The following is a 26259-nucleotide window of genomic DNA, read 5'->3' as shown; positions in this document are numbered from 1 at the left end:
GTCAAATTCTAAACTACTTTCTCCTTGTCTCTTCTGTCACCTTCTCATAATCCTCTCTGTCTTTCAATCTAAGGCCTGGCCTTGATGTGGACTACCGTGCGTGACTGGAGCCTCCAACGTGGAATAAAAAACACACCCAAAGGTGGCCACTCTGACTGACTTTTGTGATAGTGGACTAACCACACTTGAGATTTCCTTCGTAGTGTTGTGTCTTTTTTTTAAGTGAAGTTGTGGAGACTGGCCATTGTCGTGGTGGACCTTGGCTAAAACTCAGAGAAAACCACATGATCACGTTTTCAGTTGAAACGTTTAACTAACAATGTATGTGTGTACTCAGCTGGCTCTGCCTGTACCAGCTACTGTTTGGACTTGTACCATCTCGGTAGTCTGCGCTTCATATTTTTCTTTCATACTATTCGCCATTTCCCGCGTTAGCGAGGTAGCGTTATGAACAGAGGACTGGGCCTTTGAGGGAATATCCTCACCTGGCCCCCCTTTTCTGTTCCTTCTTTTGGAAAATTAAAAAAAAAAACGAGAGGGGAGGATTTCCAGCCACCCGACCCCTCCCCCTTTTAGTCGCCTTCTACGACACGCAGGGAATACGTGGGAAGTATTCTTTCTCCCTCATCCCCAGGGATAATATATATATATATATATATATATATATATATATATATATATATATATATATATAGGTGAAGAGTAGGGTCATTGTAGGTGTGGTTGAAGATAGTTAAGTTCTAGCTTGTCTTGTACTTTAACGATGTATGAAGGGGTTACATTATCTTCTGTGGAATGGCTTCTGTTCCCTGGAGTCTTGTAGGATCGTGGCCATTAAATGTTCAATATTATCGTGTTTTTTCAGTAAGACGTTGACGAGGGAGATGTATGATATGTCGCCTATGTGGTATAGGGGCGTCTGTTTGGGAGATGACAGTGTTAAGCGTCGACTAAACACTGCAGCAGTCATGCCAATGTATGTTTGACTACGGAGTGGATCGCTCTGTCGACGCCTTACATGTCATCTTCAAAACGGAGGCCCCCACGACTACATCATACGACGACCTCGAACAGGTAATGTACCACATCTAACCACCTCCGGCCGAGCCTGACCTAGCTTGACCTAACCTAACTACCGTAGGAAATTCAATAAAATAGTGTTGTGATGGTGTTGTGGGTGAGTTACGTAACGGTGATGGGCTGTGAGGGAGGGAGGGAGAGAGGGGTTAGGGCTGTGAGATGTGAGGGAGGGGTTAGGGCTGTGAGATGTGAGGGAGGGAGAGATGGGTTAGGGCTGTGAGATGTGAGGGAGGGGTTGGGGCTGTGAGGAGGGAGGGGGTTTACCTGAGCTGGCTCCTCCGCGGAAGGTGCCAGGAAAGCCACACTAATGGACGACCCTGTCTCTCTCTCTCACACTATGTCGAGTGTGGGGTAGCGCCACAATGATGAAGTCAGGTGCCATGGCAAGCTGTGTGTACGAAGTGTGTGTGTGTGTGCGTGTAGCAGGGCTGGTGTCTGCTGGCGTTGCCCAGCTGGGAGTTGCGGTGGGAGCTGGGAGTTGAGGTGGGAGCTGGGAGTTTAGGTGGGAGCTGGGAGTTTAGGTGGGAGCTGGGAGTTGAGGTGGGAGCTGGGAGTTGAGGTGGGAGCTGGCAGGTTAGTTTGGGCAGTGTAGAGGCTGTGTTCTGATGAGTGACGCGAGGCAACCGACAGTCGCTGCCGTAGTCTTGGCACAAACTCGCCGGGAGTGAGTGTGTCCTTGCTTGTGTTGCGTGTCGTCCGTGTTGCGTGTCGTCCGCGCTGTGTGTCGTCCGTGTTGCGTGTCGCCCGTGTTGCATGTTGTCCGTGTTGCATGACGTCCGTGTTGCGTGTCGTCCGTGTTGCGTGTCGTCCGTGTTGCTTGACGTCCGTGTTGCATGACGTCCGTGTTGTGTGTCGTCCGTGTTGCATGTCGTCCGTGTTGCATGACGTCCGTGTTGCATGACGTCCGTGTTGCGTGTCGTCCGTGTTGCATGACGTCCGTGTTGTGTGTCGTCCGTGTTGCGTGTCGTCTGTGTTGCATGACGTCCGTGTTGCGTGTCGCCCCGCGCCAGAGGGACATGTAGCACGGTTGGCATGTGCTGGCGACGTCCTCTGGGGGGCATCCGCACCCCACGCCCGTCAGGCAGGTCGGCGAGTGTTCCCTCTGAGGCGACTTGCAGGCAGGCACCAGAGGGCCTGAGGTGGGTGTTGTCCGGCAGCCCAGTGGGCCACACTCGCCTCTGTCGCTTTTGTGACCGACGGTAACTTGTCCTTCTGCAGGAGGATCGAAGTTCCAAGACGATGTTGGCCATCCTGGCGGAGGGAGGGGGTCCTCCTGCAGGAAGGTAGTGCCTACCCGTGCCGTCATGCCCTGGGTGGCGCTGCCCTGCTGAAGGAGACGTCCTCGTTGACTGTTATGTCCAGGGGCGTCGTGGTCGCGGGGGGGGGGGGTAAGGCTCCGCTTGCTGGACTCATCACACACTCGTACTTGGCCCCCGCGTCGACGTCTGGGTGACGCTGGCCAGTGAAGTCCTCGCCGCTTGGCCTGGGTTGGGCCTGAGGCGTGGAGGGAGGAGGGCGGCTCTGACCCTCCCTCCGCAGTGGGTCTGTAGGTTCATCCACTGGATCATAGTGGTTGGAGCTTCCCTTCCTCAGTGGGAGGAGCAACACTGCCGGGTTCTCCTCCTCCTCCTCCTCCCTGCTGGGGTCCTGGTCACACGGGAGGTAGGGCGTCACGTCACCCTGCGAGGCTGGCACAGATGGCGATAACGACGCCCACCGCCACCACCACCTGGCACTCGTCCGTAGTGTGGCTGGAAGCCAGCTGGCTGGGATGGTTAGCTGGTCCCAGCGGTGGGATGGTCACGTCGACCCGGGACACGACTCCCGCCAACCATACACACACACACACACGCACACGTGAGGCGCTCCGTGCGGAAGGAGGGAAAGTGTGGGTCGGTGGCGCCAGGCCGCTGGACCAGCGACCCACACTTACTGTCTACCATCATCATGTGAGGTGCGACCCGCTGCCACCACCACAACCACAACCAGTACTACAACCGCCACAACCACCACAACCACTGCCACAGCCAGTACCACACTGCCACAACCACTGCCACAACCAGTACCACAACCGCCACAACCAGTACCACACTGCCACAACCACTGCCACAACCAGTACCACACTGCTACAACCACCACCTGGTACTAGACAGCCACCGTAGCGGACGTCTGTGACCATAGTGCAGGTCCGTTAGTGTGTGTGTGTGTGTGTGTGTGTGGCCCGCGCCAACAAACCCCCTCACGCTCGTGCATACGAAATACGAAATGACCTGTCGATAAACACACACACACACACACACACACACACACACACACACACACACACACACACAGTGTACCCTGCCACACCACACTCACGGACATGACCTGGCCTGACCACTCTCACTCTCCAGCAGCCTGCACGACCAGACCCAGACCCAGCCCCCCACCTGAACACATTGACGTGACCCAGGCCGACTTTCCCCCCTTCCCCCCTTCACCCCTACTATAGGTCACCACCTGTCTTACGTATATATATATATATATATATATATATATGTATGTATATTGGAAGAGGTCACAATTGAGCGAGTGAGCCACTAAATTCCTTTCTGAACCGCTGAGAAATGAAACACGATAAGTTCCCAAGTGCACTTTCGTGTCATAATCACATCATCAGGGATGACACAAGAGAGAAACATGACAGTCGGTTGATATACAACGAAGAGACGTAGCTAGGACTCCATTTGGTAAACAATGACTACCCGAATGGAGGTCGGGTGCGTTCAAGTCTGGCAACATGCGCATCATGAAATTTATCATGTGGACAAGAAAGGGAACTTTTTACAAATTTTATCAACAATAAAATTATCCAATATGTATAGACCATCATTAATATTAAGATTATAATTCTTTGTGTATTTGATAATAGAAGATTCAATGATATTTCTCATGGTAATAGAGTTGATAACTGAGATGGCATTACTCCAGTCAGTACAATGATCATAGTTTTTAACAAGATTAAACAAGGCATTTGATTCTTGTTCTGTTCTTATATTGTATTTATGTTGCTTAAGTTTAACAGAAAGATCCTCACCAGTCTGTCCAACATAAAACTTAACATAGTTTTTATATGGTACTCCATAAACGCACCCTGCGGAACTTTCTGATGAGTTCCTGATTAAGAAATACTTTATAGTATTGTTGTTACTGAAGGCAACATTTACATTGAAAGATATAAGCAACATGGGAAGTAAAGTAAAATTATTATCAAAAGGGAGAACTAAAAGATTTTTGGTGTCAACGGGAGGTTTGGGCTCAACTCTATAAAATGATTTCTTTGCCAACTTACGGGATTTATCAATGAAAGATCTAGGGTACTTTAACTTAGATCCAATAGAATATATCTTCTCAAACTCATCATCAATAAACTCCTGACTGCACATACTGGTGTAATGCCATCTCAGTTATTAACTCTTAACTCTATTACCACGAGAAATATCATTGAATCTTCTATTATTGAATACACAAAGAATTATAACCTTAATATTAGTGAAGGTCTGTACAAGTTGGATAGCTTTATTGTTGATAAAATTTGTAAACAATTCACCTTCTTGTTCACATAATAAGTTTATGATACGCTCGTTGTCTGTCTTGGACAATCACATGTTCACCAAATGGCGTCCTAGCTACGTCTCTTCCTAGTTTATCAACTGACTGTTATTTTTCTCTCTTGTGTCTCCCCTGATGATGTGATTATTACACGAAAGTGCACTTGGGAACTGATCGTGTTTCATTTCCCTGTGGTTGAGAAAGGATTATATATATATATATATATATATATATATATATATATATATATATATATATATATATATATATATATATATATATATATGTACGCTGTTACATTTAAGGATTTAGTAGAATTTTCGTAAGGTTTTCGTGGTTTTCTTCTGCAGGAGAACTGTTGATGATGACCCTTGACGCCCTTCCTTCTATACCGGTGCCTCTGTGATGGAGGGAGGGAGCCGTGTGGTGACCGGAGTAGCAGAGCCGGGCTGGCCGTTGTGAGGAGTGAGTAAACTGGATGTATTGTGTCGGGCGGGTTGTGAGGGACGGTATGGTTGTGTGGTGAGGTGAGAGACACAGGAATACACCTGTGGCAGCTGGTAATGAGGGAGCAGGATGAGGAGGGGTGTAGGGGGAGTACTGGAGGGGTGTAGGGGGAGTACTGGAGGAGGGGTGTAGGGGGAGTACTGGAGGAGGGGTGTAGGGGGAGTACTGGAGTAGGGGTGTAAGGGGGAGTACTGCAGGTGGTTGATAGATGGAGGGGTCTGAGAGTACTGGAGGGGGTGGAGATCTGTAAGGGGTATAGGAACAGTGGTCCTGGAGGAGGAGGAGAGGATGGGGGTTTGGGGTGAAGGTATACACCCACGCCCCACCACGGGGGAGGCTGCAGTGTGGTCATGGGGTGAAAGCTGCAGCACTCTCTCTCTCTCTCTCTGACCCATCCCATATCTCCTTCCCATTACCTTTCTCTAACTCGCTCCCTCCCTCCCACCAGCCTCCTTTCACATTCCTTTCTCAGGGGCACCTTTCCATCTAGCCTTGCCTCGCCTACAGTAATATTATCAACATAATGATAACAGTTGCTTTATTGAGTCGTAATAAAGTTGAAGACTAAGTAAAACTCGCATAATAAAGACAGGAGCAGAAGTTGTCCACACGAACGACATAAGATTTGCCTGACGTCCACAGGGGTTCGAACGCGGCTGTTCTTTTCAGATCTGAACCCGGGGCCGAATTTGACTCGGTGCGGTTGCGATGCTGAACAGCATCTCAGGGGACGAGGGATCTGTGGTGGCAGGAGGTGACGATGGCGAACATGATACAGTGACTTCTTCTCGCGCGTGAGGATGGTTGGAGAGAGTCGGGAGGAGCAGCGTTGAGCAGCGCGACTGGACAGGTGGTGTGAGAGGGACCCACAATGCCAGCCCTCGTCTGCACCTTTTCCAGTTGTGTCTTGTTTTGCAGTGGATAGGAAGGAGGAGGAGGAGGCCCAGGCGAGGTGGGTAGGCATAGGTGAGTGGGGCGAGAATGAAAGTTGTGTTGGTGTTCTTGAGTTCATGTGTAGGGAGGAGGCCAAGTGTCCCGCGTCAGTGGAGAATGTAGGGGAGGTGGCAGGTGCTGACGGGCCCCGTCCACCCTAGTTTACTCTGTCTAAGAGGGAGAGACAGAGAGGCTTTGGTGGTGGACCGAACAGGCTGACGGAGGACTCGGGTCCTCGTGAGACTCCAGGAGGAGGAGTGGGACGACGTGGTTCGTGGGTGTTGCCGACGTGCATAACGGCCTTGGTTAAATTGATGGTGACGTGGTTGGAAGTGGTTTACCTCGGGAGGGTTTGTTGCTGATGTCCCCGGTAGGACTGTATACAGTCAGGGAAGTTGTTGTCAACGCTGACACCCGATGTGGAGCGTCGTTGTCACCGCTGACACCAGATGTGGAGCTTCGTGCCGCAGGTGTGTCCACCTGGGCATCGTGTTTATGTGTGTGTGTGTGTGTGTGTGTGTGGATGAGGAAGCGAAAGGGTCCCAGCCATTTCCCCTGTGGGACGCCACGGGTTAGGGACTGGAAGACGAAGATGGGCCCTCCTGGAAACGTGCCTAAAAGGCGATGCTCACTGTCTGGGTCCTGCAAGCCATGGAGTGAGAGACACCACACTCTTCCCTCCCTCCCTCCATCCCTCTCTCTCTCCCTCCCTCCCTCCCTCCCTCCCTCCCTCCTTCCACTGGCTTTAGGTAATGACCCCCCCTATGTTGGACGAGGTCAGCCAGGGGGCTGTGGTGAGGTGGGTAGAGCTCGCGTACCTACATAGGTTGCGATGGATGACGTCTTGGAAGTTGACCCAGGCCAGGAGGAGGAGGAGGAGGAGGCCCTTCGCGTTAACTACCAACACTGCTGGGTGCGTCGTGGAGCTAGGAATCTAAGACTGTCTTTGCTGAGCCCACTGGAATGACCACAGTGGCTCAGGGTAAGGTTAGTGGGTGGGTGGTGGAGGTGTGTTCGGTGGCGATCATGGTATTGGGTTGTGAATCACTGAGAGGTTGTAGGTTTGTTGACGTAGTCTATGAGGCAGGGTTGGTGATGGCTGTGCCGTGAGGTAGCACTTCTGTGGCTGTCAAGTGTCGCTCCTCTGCCTCACGTCTCTTTCTCTTCCTTCTGCCTCGCCCCACATGTGGGCTAGGGGCTGTCAGTCCTCGTGTGTATATATATATATATATATATATATATATATATATATATATATATATATATATATATATATATATATTCCTATGAGTCCACCGGGGAAAATGAAACACGATAAGCTCCCAAGTGCGCTTTCGTGTAATAATCACATCATCACTCGACGACACGTAATACACGTGACTCCTTTCCTTCATGAACACGTGGGTCTCCCTGCGGTGAGCACTACGCGCTGACCCTGACCCCGTAAGTCGTCTAAGTTTGCCTTCGTGTGTGATTCGTATGCAAATGTTGTGTCACGAGAGTAGCGCTACGTGTTCGTAATACTTCGTTCCCTGCTCCACCCGCCAAACATGGTCGACCGTAAGGTAATGGAATTAGGGTAATTAAGGTAACAAATGACGTTGAGATAAGGTAATTATTATTTCCCTCACGTATCGTCCTCTAAGAGTACGTGGTACATACGTGTTGGATGGTGGGGAATGTTCAACATTGGAGTGCGATGGTGTACGTTCATTGAACGCGACAGTACGTTCATTGAACGCGACGGTACGGTCATTGAACGCGACGGTACCTTCATTGAACGCGATGGTACGTTCATTGAACGCGACGACGGTACGTTCATTGAACGCGACGGTACAACCTCTGAGAACGACGAAGTGCAATCTGGCTCAAGGGTCGTACTTGTCGTTCTCAAGGGTCGTACCTGTCGTTCTCGTGGGGTCGTACCTGTCGTTCTTAAGGGGTCGTACCTGTCGTTCTCAAGGGGTCGTACCTGTCGTTCTCATGGGGTCGTACCTGTCGTTCTTAAGGGGTCGTACCTGTCGTTCTCATGGGGTCGTACCTGTCGTCCTCATGGGGTCGTACCTGTCGTTCTCATGGGGTCGTACCTGTCGTTCTCATGGGGTCGTACCTGTCGTTTTCATGGGGTCGTACCTGTCGTCCTCATGGGGTCGTACCTGTCGTCCTCATGGGGTCGTACCTGTCGTTCTCATGGGGTCGTACCTGTCGTTCTCATGGGGACGTACCTGTCGTCCTCATGGGGTCGTACCTGTCGTCCTCATGGGGTCGTACCTGTCGTTCTCAAGGGTCGTACCTGTCGTTCTCAAAGGTCGTACCTGTCGTTCTCAAGGTGTTGAAGTCCCACATGTGGGACTGTACTGTCGTGTACTCATCCCAGTCCCAAGTCTGCTGGGATATCATACCGAGTCCCAGGTCTGGAACTCGGTACTGGACGTTCCCCTGGAAGAGCCAGCTGGTGCCCTCCTGAAGGTGGAGGACGCGGCACACCCCCCAGGAGCCAGCTGGTGCCAGCCCCAGGAGCCAGCTGGTGCCAGCCCCAGGATCCAGCTGGTGCCAGCCCCAGGGGCCAGCTGGTGCCAGCCCCAGGATCCAGCTGGTGCCAGCCCCAGGATCCAGCTGGGCCCCAGGATCCAGCTGGTGCCAGCCCCAGGGGCCAGGTAGATGACACACCCCAGCACCCAGCATCTCCCCTCCATTCCTAGGACACACTAGGTGCCACAGCCAGGACTCACTCCCCAGGTGCCTCACACCCGAGGCCCGCCGGCCAACATTGCCTCCCCCAGGACGGAACAGGTGCCACGGAACAGGTGCCACGGAGCAGGTGCCACGGAACAGTTGCCACGGAACAGGTGTCACGGAACAGGTGCCACGGAACAGGTGCCACGGAGCAGGTGCCACGGAACAGTTGCCACGGAACAGGTGTCACGGAACAGGTGCCACGGAACAGGTGCCACGGAACAGGTGCCACGGAGCAGGTGCCACGGAACAGTTGCCACGGAACAGGTGTCACGGAACAGTTGCCACGGAACAGTTGCCACGGAACAGGTGTCACGGAACAGGTGCCACGGAACAGGTGCCACGGAGCAGGTGCCACGGAACAGTTGCCACGGAACAGGTGTCACGGAACACGTGCCACGGAACACGTGCCACGGAACACGTGCCATGGAACAGGTGCCATGGAACAGGTGCCACGGAACAGGTGCCACGGAGCAGGTGCCACGGAACAGGTGCCACGGAACAGGTGCCACGGAACACGTGCCATGGAACACGTGCCATGGAACAGTTGCCACGGAACAGGTGCCACAGAGAAGGTGCCACGGAACCGGTGCCACGGAGCACGTGCCTCGCACGGTCCAACAGGTGGTACAGCAGGTGGTACACGGTCCAGCAGGTGGTCCAGCAGATGGTACACGGTCCAGCAGGTGGCACAGCAGGTGGTACAGTGGTGGTCAGCTATGCCACAGGCGGACGGAGCAGGTAACAGAGCAGCGCCTGCCACTTTGACCCATAAAGACGCACACTTAACCATGAATGTCTGCCACGATCTTGTACCCTGAACCTGTACCACACTATGTACCCCCGACCATCAGTCCTCCCTCACCATCACCAACACCATCACCGCCATCACCACCATCTCCAACATCACCAACATCTCCAACATCACCATCACCAACATCACCATCAGCTGCCCGCCAGGGATATCTTCAGTGTTGGGGAAGGATCTGTCAGGGAGGTCGAGGGTTGTAATCCAGGTCTGTGTTAACTGTTGTTAGGGGCAACGTCTTGTGCGGGTGTGTGTGTGTGTGTGTGGGAGGGGGGGAGCAGGAAAGTACCAGGACCTGCGAGAGTGTACATCACTAGGGATGGGGTTCGTCCGTACATCACTAGGGATGGGGTTCGCCCGTACATCACTAGGGATGGGGTTCGTCCGTACATCACTAGGGATGGGGTTCGTCCGTACATCACTAGGGATGGGGTTCGTCCGTACATCACTAGGGATGGGGTTCGCCCGTACATCACTAGGGATGGGGTTCGCCCGTACATCACTAGGGATGGGGTTCGCCCGTACATCACTAGGGATGGGGTTCGTCCGTACATCACTAGGGATGGGGTTCGTCCGTACATCACTAGGGATGGGGTTCGCCCGTACATCACTAGGGATGGGGTTCGCCCGTACATCAGGGGCACCCTTGGTTCTCAGCCCTTACCCAGACAACAGTAATGTTTACACTGAGGGCCGCAAGACCCACCTGTAGTAGGCGCACATGGTGTCTGTCGTGTGCCGTAGGCTGGCGTCGTGTTGCACACCAGGGTTGGAACACGACGACCTGAGGGAGGAAGACCTAAGTATTGATGTGAGGGACGTCGCCCTCAAGGGCGGTGGTGTCACCCCGGGCGTCGATGTCGCGTCCTGTGTCGGAGCCCCCCTGTCGTAGGGCTGGTCCTCGCCACGCTGGCTTGGTCGACCATCTCAGCGTCCCTCCCTCCCTCCCTGTCTGCCAGTTTGCGACAGCCCTGGGCCATGGTGGGGTGTCAGGCGCCCCCTCGGGAGCAAGACGGCCTCTGGTGCTCGGGGACTTCATAAGTGGCTGGGCCGTACATCCTTCGCACGTGGCTCCAGACCGCGCTAACGTGATTTCGTAGGTGTGTGTGGGTTGGTGGGTTCGACGTGACACGCGGAGCGGTACCGGTCACCCAGGGCGGCGCCCCCCAGCCCAGAGCAGGAGGGTGGCTCCTACACTCGGTGGTGTACACACCAGACTTGACCGGGGGTCATGTGACGGAGGCTGGCGGACGACCTGTTTCCCCAAGAGGTTAGAAAGTACGACGCCCGGAGGAGGAGGAGGGGTCGTCCGCTTGGGGGGGGGGGAGGATAATTTATATAGTTGAACGTTTCCTGGAATATTTCGATGACGGATACATCACTTCACTTTGCTCTCCAGGGAGGAGCGGGCTTCTGCGGTGAGCACACCGTCAGCGGGTCATCCCTAGCTGCCTGACGACGCCTTTGTCGTACCTCCCCATGCCCTTGGAAGCGTATGAACTTTCGCGTTCCAACTTGGAAGAACGCTCGGTGAGGAGGAGAGGGGCGGAGGGAGGGTGTTATTTTTCTCGTGGGCGGGCGTCGCTCAGGCAGGAGAGGTCGGGGGTGTGAACACTGCAGGAGAGGACCTTGGTAGTTGAGGCCCAGGTGACCACGTTAGTTGGCCAATAGGGCGAAGGTTGCAAGGAGGGAGGAGGGGGAGTTGGGGTTCACGTGAAGGAAGGAGGGAGGGAGGAGGAGGTGGCGGCGGCTGGCGCTACAGTGAACGTGTTTCCTTCCGTCGATCCGAGGCGGTGTGAGTGAACGTGAGGAGGGAGGGAGGGCGGGTGTGTGTGAGGGGCGGGGGGTGAAAGTAAAGTGGCCTGAAGTGCGACACTTGTTCGGAGGAAGGGACGAAGGGAGTTTGGTGCCTGGATGGTGAGATGCGCTCACTCCCAGCCAGGTCGTGTTGACGGTGCCCCCGGCTGGTGCCTGGACAACGTTGCTGGTGAACATAGAGCTAACAGAGAGCCCTGGGGATGATGGTTCCTCCTGCGTCGCGCGATGACCTGCGTGGGTTCTGAAGGGCCTCCTCCCCTTGATCATCTGGCCAGGGCCGCCGACTGCTGCTCTATAGGGCTGTGTGCTGCTCTGTAGGGCTTTGTGCTGCTCTGTAGGGCTGGGTGCTGCTCTGTAGGGCTTGGTGTTGCTCTGTAGGGCTGGGTTCTGCTCTGTAGGGCTTGGTGCTGCTCTGTAGGGCTTGGTGCTGCTCTGTCGGGCTGGGTGCTGCTCTGTAGGGCTGGGTGCTGCTCTGTAGGGCTTGGTGTTGCTCTGTAGGGCTTGCTGCTACTCTGTTGGGCTGGGTGCTGCTCTGTAGGGCTGGGTGCTGCTCTGTAGGGCTGGGTGCTGCTCTGTAGGGCTGGGTGCTGCTCTGTAGAGCTTGGTGCTGCTCTGTAGGGCTGGGTTCTGCTCTGTAGGGCTTGGTGCTGCTCTGTAGGGCTTGGTGCTGCTCTGTCGGGCTGGGTGCTGCTCTGTAGGGCTTGGTGCTGCTCTGTAGGGCTTGGTGTTGCTCTGTAGGGCTTGCTGCTACTCTGTTGGGCTGGGTGCTGCTCTGTAGGGCTGGGTGCTGCTCTGTAGGGCTGGGTGCTGCTCTGTAGGGCTGGGTGCTGCTCTGTAGAGCTTGGTGCTGCTCTGTAGGGCTGGGTGCTGCTCTGTAGAGCTTGGTGCTGCTCTGTAGGGCTGGGTGCTGCTCTGTAGGGCTGGATTCCTCTGTTAGTTTACCTGATCTTTCCCAGTCCTGAGGTGACCATTGGTGTAACAAAGGGGAGAGACGAGAGTAGATTGTCGAATATATGAGTATATGGTGGAGTGATGTAGTACAACCTCGCATAGTGGAGTGGTGTTGTACAACATCACATAGTGGAGTGGTGTAGTACAACATCACATAGTGGAGTGGTCTGGTGTAGCAGAAGAGAATGGAGTGGTCTAAATGGATTGGTTTGAAGGATCGAACGAGTGACCTGAGTTCCTCCGTTGTCCAAGAAAAGGGTTCAGACTCGTGCAGATACAAGGCATCTTAACCCTGGACTGGGGGCTCGTTCACCTACCTTGTGCAAACACTGGAATGTCATCAGTTTACGTGTGTCTCGTGTGGCCTCACCTCACGCGCCTCCCCCACACACACAGCTGGTGGTGGTGGTAGTGGAGGTGACATCCGGAGAAGAAAATAGAAATCGTATTTGACGTTGGAAAAAGGGAGTGTTGGATGCTACACAGCCATTTTGTATATAAGTAACTTTAAGTTTTTGTTTTATCTGTTTTATTGATAGGAACTTTGTCTCGTCTGGTCCATACTGCTCTGTGTGTGTGTGTGTGTGTGTGTGTGTGTGTGTGTGTGTGTGTGTATCTGCCACGGTATAAAGACACTTGTGGTAAAAGGAAAGATAAGCGAGTAAGAAAATGCCTTTGGTTAACCGCGCGTGCATGAAGGACCCCTCTGTAGGGGGCCAGTGTGGTCTGAGTACAATCCACTGGTGACCTCGGAACGTGAACAGCACTCCAGGTCTGGAGGCGACCCCTTTTGGAGGTCACAGTGGTTAGAGTACAATGCAAGCGTGACCCACCCACCATCGGTACACGAGCGAGGCGGTGGGGTGGGCCACCGTCACGCCCCATCGAGTTCCAACCTCCGACTGCAGGATCGGTGGTAGTTGTAACCCGGGCATAATCCCTTCCGTCAGAATGGATCGCTGGGAGCCGTTTTGTGTAGACACGCTTGCATACATGGATGCAAGTGTACAACTCCCTCCCATATTGTACAAATGTATAATCACACACACACACACACACACACACACACACACACACACACACAAACCACATCAGTGTACGTCCAGACGCTGTGAATGGCGTGACCTGCCCGCGCATGGCAGGCAGGCACAACACGCACGGAAAGCCCCGGAAAAAAGGTCATGATAATGGTAACGGTCCATCTGTCCATCCGTCCGTCTGTCCGTCCGCCCATCCGTCCGTCCGTCCATCCATCCGTCCGCCCGTCCATCCGTCCGTCCGTCCATCCATCCGTCCGTCCGTCCGTCCGTCCATCCATCCATCCATCCATCCATCCGTCCATCCATCCATCCGTCCGTCCGTCCCTCCTGGCCCGTCACCTGGGTTGTGAGGGAGGCGGGGTCGGCCATACCTCATGCCTACTGCACATATATAGAGGGTCCTTAACACGGCCCTCCTCCTCCTCCTCCTCCTGCTCTCCCTCCTCCTCCTCCTCCTCCTCCTCCTCCTCCTCCTCTTCCTCTTTCTCCTCTTCTTCCTCCTCTTCCTCCTCCTCTTCTCCTCCTCCTCCTCCTCCTCCTCCTCCTCCTCCTCCTCCTCCTCCTCCTCCACCGAGGGTGTGACCTGCCGGGGGTCAGCCTGCGCTGGGATATTTCTGGGACATTGTTACCGCTGAGCGTCCCTCCCAGCGCTGCCCGTGAGCCACTCCGGCGTGTGAGGCGGGGCTCCGGGAGGAGGAGGCAACTGTGCTCTCTACCACGGGTGTAGCCTGCCCCCCTGGTGTATCCACAGTGGGTGTAGCCGGCCTCCCTTGGTGTATCCACAGTGCGTGTAGCCTGCCCCCCCTGGTGTATCCACAGTGGATGTAGTCTGCCCTCCCCCCTGGTGTATCCACAGTGGGTGTACTCTGCCTCCCCTGGTGTATCCACAGTGGGTGTACTCTGCCCCCCCTGGTGTATCCACAGTGGGTGTAGCCGGCCCCCGGGTGAATCCACAGGGGGTGCAGCCTGCCCCCCTGGTGAATCTACAGTGAGTGGAGTGTAGCCTGCCCCCCCCCCCGGTGTATCCACAGTGGGTGTAATCTGCTCCCCTGGTGTATCCACAGTGGGTGTAGCCTGCCCCCCCCTGGTGTATCCACAGTGGGTGTAGTCTGCTCCCCTGGTGTATCCACAGTGGGTGTAGTCTGCTCCCCTGGTGTATCCACAGTGGGTGTAGTCTGCTCCCCTGGTGTATCCACAGTGGGTGTAGCCTGCCCCCCCTGGTGTATCCACAGTGGGTGTAGTCTGCTCCCCTGGTGTATCCACAGTGGGTGTAGCCTGCCCCCCCTGGTGTATCCACAGTGGGTGTAGTCTGCTCCCCTGGTGTATCCACAGTGGGTGTAGTCTGCTCCCCTGGTGTATCCACAGTGGGTGTAGCCTGCCCCCCCCCTGGTGTATCCACAGTGGGTGTAGTCTGCTCCCCTGGTGTATCCACAGTGGGTGTAGTCTGCTCCCCTGGTGTATCCACAGTGGGTGTAGTCTGCTCCCCTGGTGTATCCACAGTGGGTGTAGCCTGCCCCCCCTGGTGTATCCCAGGCGCGGAGCCATCCACGTGACTGGTGGCCAGACGCCTTTCGCTGACCTGCTTCAGGTGAACCTGACACTGGGCCCCGAGGCTGACGACGACCCCGCCCCGCCCCGCCGGCCGCCGCCCCGCCCCGTGCTCATCCCGGGGGTGTCAGGCAAGGCACTCACGACTGACATACACGAACTGTCATGTGGCACATCATCATGACGCGCATCGTAATCACAACCTGCGACTTTGATCAATCTTAGATTACAACTTGATCATGCTTGTAGATGATGTTGTACAACTTGATCATGCTTGTAGATGATGTAGTACAACTTGATCATGCTTGTAGATGATGTAGTACAACTTGATCATGCTTGTAGATGATGTAGTACAACTTGATCATGCTTGTAGATGATGTAGTACAACTTGATCATGCTTGTAGATGATGTAGTACAACTTGATCATGCTTGTAGATGATGTAGTACAACTTGATCATGCTTGTAGATGATGTAGTACAACTTGATCATGCTTGTAGATGATGTAGTACAACTTGATCATGCTTGTAGATGATGTAGTACAACTTGATCATGCTTGTAGATGATGTAGTACAACTTGATCATGCTTGTAGATGATGTAGTACAACTTGATCATGCTTGTAGATGATGTAGTACAACTTGATCATGCTTGTAGATGATGTAGTACAACTTGATCATGCTTGTAGATGATGTAGTACAACTTGATCATGCTTGTAGATGATGTAGTACAACTTGATCATGCTTGTAGATGATGTAGTACAACTTGATCATGCTTGTAGATGATGTAGTACAACTTGATCATGCTTGTAGATGATGTTGTAGCTTGTATTACCACTTGATCATGCTTGTAGTTGATGTTGTAGCTTGTAGTACAACTTGATCATGCTTGTAGTTGATGTTGTAGCTTGTATTACCACTTGATCATGCTTGTAGTTGATGTTGTAGCTTGTATTACAACTTGATCATGCTTGTAGTTGATGTTGTAGCTTGTATTACAACTTGATCATGCTTGTAGATGATGTTGTAGCTTGTAGTACAACTTGATCATGCTTGTAGATGATGTTGTAGCTTGTATTACAACTTGATCATGCTTGTAGATGATGTTGTAGCTTGTAGTACAACTTGATCATGCTTGTAGATGATGTTGTAGCTTGTATTACAACTTGATCATGCTTGTAGATGATGTTGTAGCTTGTAGTACAACTTGATCATGCTTGTAGATGATGTTGTAGCTTGTAGTACAACTTGATCATGCTTGTAGATGATGTTGTAGCTTGTAGTACAACTTGATCATGCTTGTAGATGATGTTGTAGCTTGTAGTACAACTTGATCATGCTTGTAGATGATGTTGTAGCTTGTAGTACAACTTGATCATGCTTGTAGTTGATGTTGTAGCTTGTAGTACAACTTGATCATGCTTGTAGATGATGTTGTAGCTTGTATTACAACTTGATCATGCTTGTAGATGATGTTGTAGCTTGTAGTACAACTTGATCATGCTTGTAGATGATGTTGTAGCTTGTAGTACAACTTGATCATGCTTGTAGTTGATGTTGTAGCTTGTAGTACAACTTGATCATGCTTGTAGTTGATGTTGTAGCTTGTATTACAACTTGATCATGCTTGTAGTTGATGTTGTAGCTTGTATTACAACTTGATCATGCTTGTAGTTGATGTTGTAGCTTGTAGTACAACTTGATCATGCTTGTAGATGATGTTGTAGCTTGTAGTACAACTTGATCATGCTTGTAGATGATGTAGTACAACTTGATCATGCTTGTAGTTGATGTTGTAGCTTGTAGTACAACTTGATCATGCTTGTAGATGATGTTGTAGCTTGTAGTACAACTTGATCATGCTTGTAGATGATGTTGTAGCTTGTAGTACAACTTTGTAGTACCTGACGTCATTGCTTCATCACGACACCATGACTATACCTGGTCATTATTATCTTTACTACGCTCTATGGGTTATATCTTTGACTTACAACACCTGGTAGGGTTGTGAAGGGTTTATTTTGCCCTTACTGCACTGTACTGAAGATCTATGATGTCTTTATTGAACCTTATTTATGAGTTATGTTTATATAAATGAGACTTACTTTACTGAGCCTTATGAGTTATGTTTATATAAATGAGACCTACTTTATTAAGCCTTATTTATGAGTTATGTTTATATAAATGAGACCCACTTTATTAAGCCTTATTTATGAGTTATGTTTATATGAATGAGACCTACTTTATTAAGCCTTATTTATGAGTGATGTTTATATAAATGAGACCCACTTTATTAAGCCTTATTTATGAGTTATGTTTATATATATGAGACCTACTTTATTAAGCCTTATTTATGAGTTATGTTTATATAAATGAGACCTACTTTATTAAGCCTTATTTATGAGTTATGTTTATATGAATGAGACATTTTGTTATAACTGCATTACACATTATTTATTCCCAAGACTTTACTAGTTCTCGCCCTTACATTGGTGGTACTTTATAACTTTATAGTTGTTTTACCTTAATTACAACTGTTACTTTATTATGGATTCACCGTAACTGAGTTATATCTACGACTTTTATATTTATGATGTAAGTTATGTATACCAGTGAGATTATTACTCCACTTTAGTTATACTCGTAAATTTGTGATGATTATAATACCGACTTAGCTATAAATTGGTTTCATCTTTATTGGAACTCTTTATTTGGCCATCACATCTTTAATTACATTTATTTATATTTGACTTATTACATGTTTAATTACATATATTTATTTTTTACTATAACATATTTGATGACCAAATCTTTGATTAAACTTATTTATGTTTGACTGCATCTTTAATTACATTTATTTATATTTGACTACATCTTTAATTGTTTATTGTATTTGATCATATCTTTGATTACATTTATTTATGTTTGACTACATCTTAATTACATTTATTTGTATTTGACTTATTACATGTTTAATTACATATATTTATTTTTTACTATAACATCTTTAATTTCATTTATATTTGACCACAACATCTTTAATTACATTTATTTATTTTTGACCACAACATCTTTAATTACATTTATTTGTATTTGACCACAACATCTTTCATTACATTTATTTATTTTTGACCACAACATCTTTAATTACATTTATTTATTTTTGACCACAACATCTTTCATTACATTTATTTATTTTTGACCACAACATCTTTAATTACATTTATTTATATTTGACCACAACATCTTTAATTACATTTATTTATATTTGACCACAACATCTTTAATTACATTTATTTATAGTTGACTTATTGCACCTTTGATTACATTTATATATATATATTAGACTACCACATCCTTAATTACATTTCTCTCATTACATCTTTGATATCAACTCACCATCGAGACTTTACTGCACTTTACTGAAGATTTTATTACAAGTGGAGTGATCAATGCCATGGAATGTGTGTGACCTTTGCTGCGTGGAGGCGATCAGAGATTGCGTCAGCGGACGAGTTGAGCTGGGGGGGGACGAGCTTGAAGTGGGGGGAGACGAGCTTGAGCTGGGGGAGACGAGCTTGAAGTAGGGGGAGACGAGCTTGAGCTGGGGAGACGAGCTTGAGCTTGGGGAGACGAGCTTGAAGTGGGGGGAGACGAGCTTGAAGTGGGGGGAGACGAGCTTGAAGTGGGGGAGACAAGCTTGAGCTGGGGGAGACGAGCTTGAAGTGGGGGAGACGAGCTTGAGGTGGGGGAGACGAGCTTGAGCTGGGGGAGACAAGCTTGAAGTGGGGGAGACGAGCTTGAGCTGGGGGAGAGGAGCTTGAGCTTGGGGGAGACGAGCTTGAAGTGGGGGAGACGAGCTTGAGCTGGGGGAGACGAGCTTGAGCTGGGGAGACGAGCTTGAAGTGGGGGAGACGAGCTTGAGCTGGGGGAGACGAGCTTGAAGTGGGGGAGACAAGCTTGAGCTGGGGGAGACGAGCTTGAAGTGGGGGAGACAAGCTTGAGCTGGGGGAGACGAGCTTGAAGTGGGGGAGACGAGCTTGAGCTGGGGAGACGAGCTTGAAGTGGGGGAGACGAGCTTGAGCTGGGGGAGACGAGCTTGAAGTGGGGGAGACAAGCTTGAGCTGGTGGGAGACGAGCTTGAGCTGGGGAGACGAGCTTGAAGTGGGGAAGACGAGCTTGAGCTGGGGGAGACAAGCTTGAAGTGGGGGAGACGAGCTTGAGCTGGGGAGAGGAGCTTGAGCTTGGGGGAGACGAGCTTGAAGTGGGGGAGACGAGCTTGAGCTGGTGGGAGACGAGCTTGAGCTGGGGAGACGAGCTTGAAGTGGGGGAGACGAGCTTGAGCTGGGGAGAGGAGCTTGAGCTTGGGGGAGACGAGCTCGAAGTGGGGGAGACGAGCTTGAGCTGGGGGAGACGAGCTTGAGCTGGGGGGAGACGAGCTTGAGCTGGGGGGAGACGAGCTTGAGCTGGGGGCAGTCGTACATGTGAAGCTTGGTTGGTCGGTATGTATGTATGTATGTATGCATGTATGTATATATGTATGCATGTATGTATGTATGTATGCATGTGCACCTCTTGACGTGGTTAACATTCACGTGTGTGTGTGTGTGTGGTGTGGAGTGTGTGATGTGGTGTGGAGTGTGTGATGTGGTGTTGTGAGCGTGTGGCGTGAAGTTGTGGAGTGTGTGGCGTGAAGTTGTGGAGTGTGTGGCGTGAAGTTGTGGAGTGTGTGGCGTGAAGTTGTGGAGTGTGTGGCGTGAAGTTGTGGAGTGTGTGGTGTGGTGTGGAGTGTGTGATGTGGTGTGGTGTGGAGTTGTGTAGTGGGTGGTGTGTGTGATGTGGTGTGGTGTGGAGTGTGTGGTGTAATGTGATGTGGAGTGGTGTGGAGTGTGGTGTGTGGAGTGGTGTGGAGTGTGTGGTGTGGAGTATGTGGTCTACCATCCTCCCCTGGGGGTGACACCCCCCCCCCGTGTGAGGATGCCTCCCCCCCACATCACCCCCGTCCTGCCTTCTCCCCTCCCTCTTCCCTCCCTCTCCCCTCCCTCTCCCTCCCCGCCTTCCTCAGCGCCTGGTGAGGGAGTGAGAGGGAGGGAGGGAGGGAGGGAGTGAGGGTGAGGTGAGGGAGGTGGTGAGGGAGGGAGGGAGGTGTGCAAGCGAGAGTGAAAGTCTGGAGCGCACCTTCACCAGGGAAAGGTCACCACCCACCCACCCACCCAGTCCGGCTCCTCCCTCCACCCTCCACCCACCCCACCTCTCTCTCTCTCTCTCTCTCTCTCTCTCTCTCTCTCTCTCTCTCTCTCTCTCTCTCTCTCTCTCTCTCTCTCTCTCTGACCCCCTGGCCCTCTGACTCTCTCACCGCTCCTCCTCCTCCTCCTCCTCCTCCTCCTCCTCCACCTCCTCCTCCTCTTCCACCTCCCCCTCATCCCCACACCCCACACCCACGCTCCCCCTCCATACCCCATCAGTTCTCGACCTCCCCCTACACACACACACACACACACACACACACACACACACACACACACACATACACAGACAGACACACACACACATTTCCTCCCCGGGGGGAAGGTGGGCGGCGGGAGGGAGGGAGGGAGGGAGGGAGTGAGGGAGGGAGGGAGTGGAGAGGGAAGGTGGCCGTCAACGAGAGGGAGAGACGAGCCTCGGGTGGGAAAGCCACCGGCCAAGGACAGTTAGGTGAGGTGAGGGGGGGGTGACCCACGTGGGAGGGAGGGGGGGGGAGACGCCGTTACTGGCCTCCAGCTCCCTCCACCTGGTCTCTCGCCCTCCCTCAGAGGTCTACCTCAGCCCTCACAAGGTCGCCTGTGTGAGTGGGGGGGGGAGGGGGAGTGGGTGGGTGGGACTATATGGGATAGGTGGGATAAGGGGAGTGTGTGGGATGCAGTTCCACTGTGGGGGTGGGCGACCTCAACCACTGTACAGTGTCCACAACTCGTTAATGTGGGTGTGTGTGTGTGTGTGTGTGTGTATGTGTGTGTGTGTGTGTGTATGTGTGTGTGTGTGTGTGTGTGTGTGTGTGTGTGTGTGTGTGTGTGTGTGTCTGTGTGTGGTGTGTGTGTGTATGTGTGTGTGTATGTGTGTGTGTATGTGTGTGTGTGTGTGTGTGTGTGTGTGTGTGGTGTGTGTGTGTATGTGTGTGTGTATGTGTGTGTGTGTGTGTGTGTGTGTGTGTGTGTGTATGTATGTATGTATGTATGTGTGTGTGTGTGTGTGTGTGTGTGTGTGTGTGTCTGTGTGTGGTGTGTGTGTGTATGTGTGTGTGTATGTGTGTGTGTATGTGTGTATGTGTGTGTGTATGTGTGTGTGTGTGTGTGTGTGTGTGTGTGTGTGTGTATGTATGTATGTATGTATGTGTGTGTGTGTGTGTGTGTGTGTGTGTGCCTCCCCCCAGCCTCGGGTTACGTCCCTCACCGTCTGGTTGTTGTTGTAGTCGTGATTGCCTCGTCACATTGTTATTGAGGAACCAACTGCAGTAGTTATGTGTGTGTGGCGGGGGGGGGGGGGGGGGGGGGGCGGACACTCGGGGGTGCGTTGTGTGGCTCTCCCCCTGAGATGTGAGGGGAGAGAGAGGGAGGCTATCCCAGGATGAGGGGAGAGAGAGGGAGGCTATCCCAGGATGAGGTTGGGATGGTGGGTTCAGAATGGGACGATGGGTGGTGGTGGGTTCAGGCTGGACGGTGGATGAGTGGTGGGGTCAGGCTGGGAGGATTGGTGGGTGGTGGGGTCAGGCTGGACGGTGGATGAGTGGTGGGGTCAGGCTGGGACAGTGGGTGGGTGGTGGGGTCAGGCAGGGACGGTGGGTGGGTGGTGGGGTCAGGCTGGGACGGTGGGTGGTGGAGTCAGGCTGGGACGGTGGGTGGGTGGTGTTGGTCAGGCTGGGACGGTGGGTGGTGTGGGTCAGGCTGGGACGGTGGATGGGTGGTTGGGTCAGGCTGGGACGGTGGGTGAGTGATGGGTGTCAGGCTGGGACGGTGGATGGGTGGTGGGTGTCAGGCTGGGACGGTGGGTCGGTGGTGAGGTCAGGCTGGGACGGTGGGTGGGTGGTGTGGGTCAGGCTGGGACTGTGGGTGGGTGGTGTGGGTCAGGCTGGGACTGTGGGTGGGTGGTGTGGGTCAGGCTGGGACGGTGGGTGGTGGGGTCAGGCTGGGACGGTGGGTGGTGGGGTCAGGCTGGGACGGTGGGTGGGTGGTGAGGTCAGGCTGGGACGATGGGTGGTGTGGGTCAGGCTGGGACGGTGGATGGGTGGTTGGGTCAGGCTGGGACGGTGGGTGAGTGGTGGGTGTCAGGCTGGGACGGTGGATGGGTGGTGGGGTCAGGCTGGGACGGTGGGTGGGTGGTGGGTGTCAGGCTGGGACGGTGGGTGGGTGGTGGGTGTCAGCTGGGACGGTGGGTGGGTGGGTGGGTGTCAGGCTGGGACGGTGGGTGGGTGGTGGGGTCAGGCTGGGACGTTGGGTGGGTGGGTGGGTGTCAGGTGGGACGTTGGGTGGGTGGTGGGTGTCAGGACTGGGACGATGGGTGGGTGGTGGGTGTCAGGCTGGGACGGTGGGTGGGTGGTGGGTGTCAGGCTGGGACGGTGGGTGGGTGGTGGGTGTCAGGCTGGGACGGTGGGTGGGTGGTGGGTGTCAGGCTGGGACGGTGGGTCGGTGGTGGGTGTCAGGCTGGGACGGTGGGTGGGTGGTGGGTGTCAGGTGGGACGGTGGGTCGGTGGTGGGTGTCAGGCTGGGACGGTGGGTGGGTGGTGGGTGTCAGGCTGGGACGGTGGGTGGGTGGTGTGGGTCAGGCTGGGACGGTGGGTCGGTGGTGGGTGTCAGGCTGGGACGGTGGATGGGTGGTGGGTGTCAGGCTGGGACGGTGGGTGGGTGGTGGGGTCAGGCTGGGACGGTTGTGTGGTGGGTGGTGTGGTGTGTCAGGCTGGGACGTGGTGGGTGGTGAGTGGAGGTGGTGGTGTGGGGTCAGGCTGGGACGGTGGGGTGTGGTGGGGTCAGCTGGGGTGGGTGGTGTGGGTCAGGCTGGGACGGTGGGTGGTGGTGGGTGTCAGGCTGGGACGGTGGGTGGGTGTGGGTGTCAGGCTGGGACGGTGGGTGGGTGGTGTGGGTCAGCTGGACGGTGGGTCGGTGGTGGGTGTCAGGCTGGACGGTGGTGGGGGTGGGTGTCAGGCTGGGACGGTGGGTGGGTGGTGGGTGTCAGGCTGGGACGGTGGGTGGGTGGTGGGTGTCAGGCTGGGACGGTGGGTGGGTGGTGGGGTCAGGCTGGGACGTTGGGTGGGTGGTGGGTGTCAGGCTGGGACGGTGGGTGGGTGGGTGGTGTCAGGCTGGGACGGTGGGTGGGTGGTGGGTGTCAGGCTGGGACGGTGGGTGGGTGGTGGGTGTCAGGCTGGGACGTTGGGTCGGTGGTGGGTGTCAGGCTGGGACGGTGGGTGGGTGGTGGGTGGTCAGGCTGGGACGGTGGGTCGGTGGTGGGTGTCAGTCTGGGACGGTGGGTGGGTGGTGGGTGTCAGGCTGGGACGGGTGGGTGGGTGGTGGGTGTCAGGCTGGGACGGTGGGTCGGTGGTGGGTGTCAGGCTGGGACGGTGGATGGGTGGTGGGGTCAGGCTGGGACGTTGGGTGGTGGTGGGTGTCAGGCTGGGACGGTGGGTGGGTGTTGGGTGTCAGGCTGAGACGGGGGTGGGTGGTGGGTGTCAGGCTGGGACGGTGGGTGGGTGGTGTGGGTCAGTCTGGGACGGTGGTCGGTGGTGGTGTCAGGCTGGGACGGTGGGTGGGTGGTGGGTGGTCAGGCTGGGACGGTGGGTGGGTGGTGGTGTCAGGCTGGGACGGTGGGTGGGTGGTGGGGTCAGGCTGGGACGTTGGGTGGGTGGTGGGTGTCAGGCTGGGACGTTGGGTCGGTGGTGGGTGTCAGGCTGGGACGGTGGGTCGGTGGTGGGTGTCAGGCTGAGACGGTGGGTGGGTGGTGGGTGGGTCAGGCTGGACGGTGGATGGGTGGTGGGTGTCAGGCTGGACGTGGGTGGGTGTCACTGACCGGGTAGTGCTGGAGACGGTTGGTGAGGGTGTGTGGGTGCGCTGGGACGGTGATGGTGTGGGTCATGGTATGTGGACTGGTTGGTGATACAGTTGTGGTATGGGTACTCTGGTGTTGTATGTACAGGCTCACGACTTGGTGGATTGTGGTACTCTGGTGGTAGCATGACCTGCACGTGTGGTATGTGGTCTACCTGGGACCCAGTTGGTGGATGTGGTACTCTAGGAACCTCACGTTGGGTAGTGGTCCCTTGGTGTGCTGACCCAGACGTTGTGGTGATGTGGGTACAGTCACCGTGGGTCAACTGGCTGCTCGATGTGGATGTGGTACTTCCGATGTGTGTATATCCTCACGTTGTGGTATTGTGGTACTTCCTGGTGTTGTATATCCTCACGTTGTGGTATTGTGGTACTTCCTGGTGTTGTATATCCTCACGTTGTGGTATTGGGTACTTCCTGATGTTATATCCTCACGTTGTGGTATTGTGGTACTTCCTGATGTTGTATATCCTCACGTTGTGGTATTGTGGTACTTCCTGGTGTTGTATATCCTCACGTTGTGGTATTGTGGTACTTCCTGGTGTTGTATATCCTCACGTTGTGGTATTGTGGTACTTCCTGATGTTGTATATCCTCACGTTGTGGTATTGTGGTACTTCCTGATGTTGTATATCCTCACGTTGTGGTATTGTGGTACTTCCTGGTGTTGTATATCCTCACGTTGTGGTATTGTGGTACTTCCTGGTGTTGTATATCCTCACGTTGTGGTATTGTGGTACTTCCTGATGTTGTATATCCTCACGTTGTGGTATTGTGGTACTTCCTGATGTTGTATATCCTCACGTTGTGGTATTGTGGTACTTCCTGGTGTAATATATCCTCACGTTGTGGTATTGTGGTACTTCCTGATGTAATATATCCTCACGTTGTGGTATTGTGGTACTTCCTGATGTTGTATATCCTCACGTTGTGGTATTGTGGTACTTCCTGGTGTAATATATCCTCACGTTGTGGTATTGTGGTACTTCCTGGTGTAATATATCCTCACGTTGTGGTATTGTGGTACTTCCTGGTGTAATATATCCTCACGTTGTGGTATTGTGGTACTTCCTGGTGTAATATATCCTCACGTTGTGGTATTGTGGTACTTCCTGGTGTAATATATCCTCACGTTGTGGTATTGTGGTACTTCCTGGTGTTGTATATCCTCACGTTGTGGTATTGTGGTACTTCCTGATGTTGTATATCCTCACGTTGTGGTATTGTGGTACTTCCTGGTGTAATATATCCTCACGTTGTGGTATTGTGGTACTTCCTGATGTAATATATCCACGTTGTGGTATTGTGGTACTTCCTGATGTTGTATATCCTCACGTTGTGGTATTGTGGTACTTCCTGATGTAATATATCCTCACGTTGTGGTATTGTGGTACTTCCTGATGTATATCCTCACGTTGTGGTATTGTGGTACTTCCTGATGTTGTATATCCTCACGTTGTGGTATTGTGGTACTTCCTGATGTTGTATATCCTCACGTTGTGGTATTGTGGTACTTCCTGGTGTAATATATCCTCACGTTGTGGTATTGTGGTACTTCCTGGTGTAATATATCCTCACGTTGTGGTATTGTGGTACTTCCTGGTGTAGTATATCCTCACGTTGTGGTATTGTGGTACTTCCTGGTGTAATATATCCTCACGTTGTGGTATTGTGGTACTTCCTGGTGTTATATATCCTCACGTTGTGGTATTGTGGTACTTCCTGGTGTATGTATATCCTCACGTTGTGGTATTGTGGTACTTCCTGGTGTAATATATCCTCACGTTGTGGTATTGTGGTACTTCCTGGTGTAATATATCCTCACGTTGTGGTATTGTGGTACTTCCTGATGTTGTATATCCTCACGTTGTGGTATTGTGGTACTTCCTGATGTGTATATCCTCACGTTGTGGTATTGTAGTACTTCCTGATGTATATCCTCACGTTGTGGTATTGTGGTACTTCCTGATGTTGTATATCCTCACGTTGTGGTATTGTGGTACTTCCTGGTGTAATATATCCTCACGTTGTGGTATTGTGGTACTTCCTGATGTTGTATATCCTCACGTTGTGGTATTGTGGTACTTCCTGATGTATATCCCCACGTTATGGTATTGTGGTACTTCCTGATGTAATATATCCTCACGTTGTGGTATTGTGGTACTTCCTGGTGTAATAT

This window comes from Panulirus ornatus, chromosome 66 (genome assembly GCF_036320965.1).
Source record: "Panulirus ornatus isolate Po-2019 chromosome 66, ASM3632096v1, whole genome shotgun sequence".
Classification (NCBI taxonomy): Eukaryota; Metazoa; Arthropoda; class Malacostraca; order Decapoda; family Palinuridae; genus Panulirus; species Panulirus ornatus.
Note: the sequence above shows the minus strand (reverse complement) of the source record.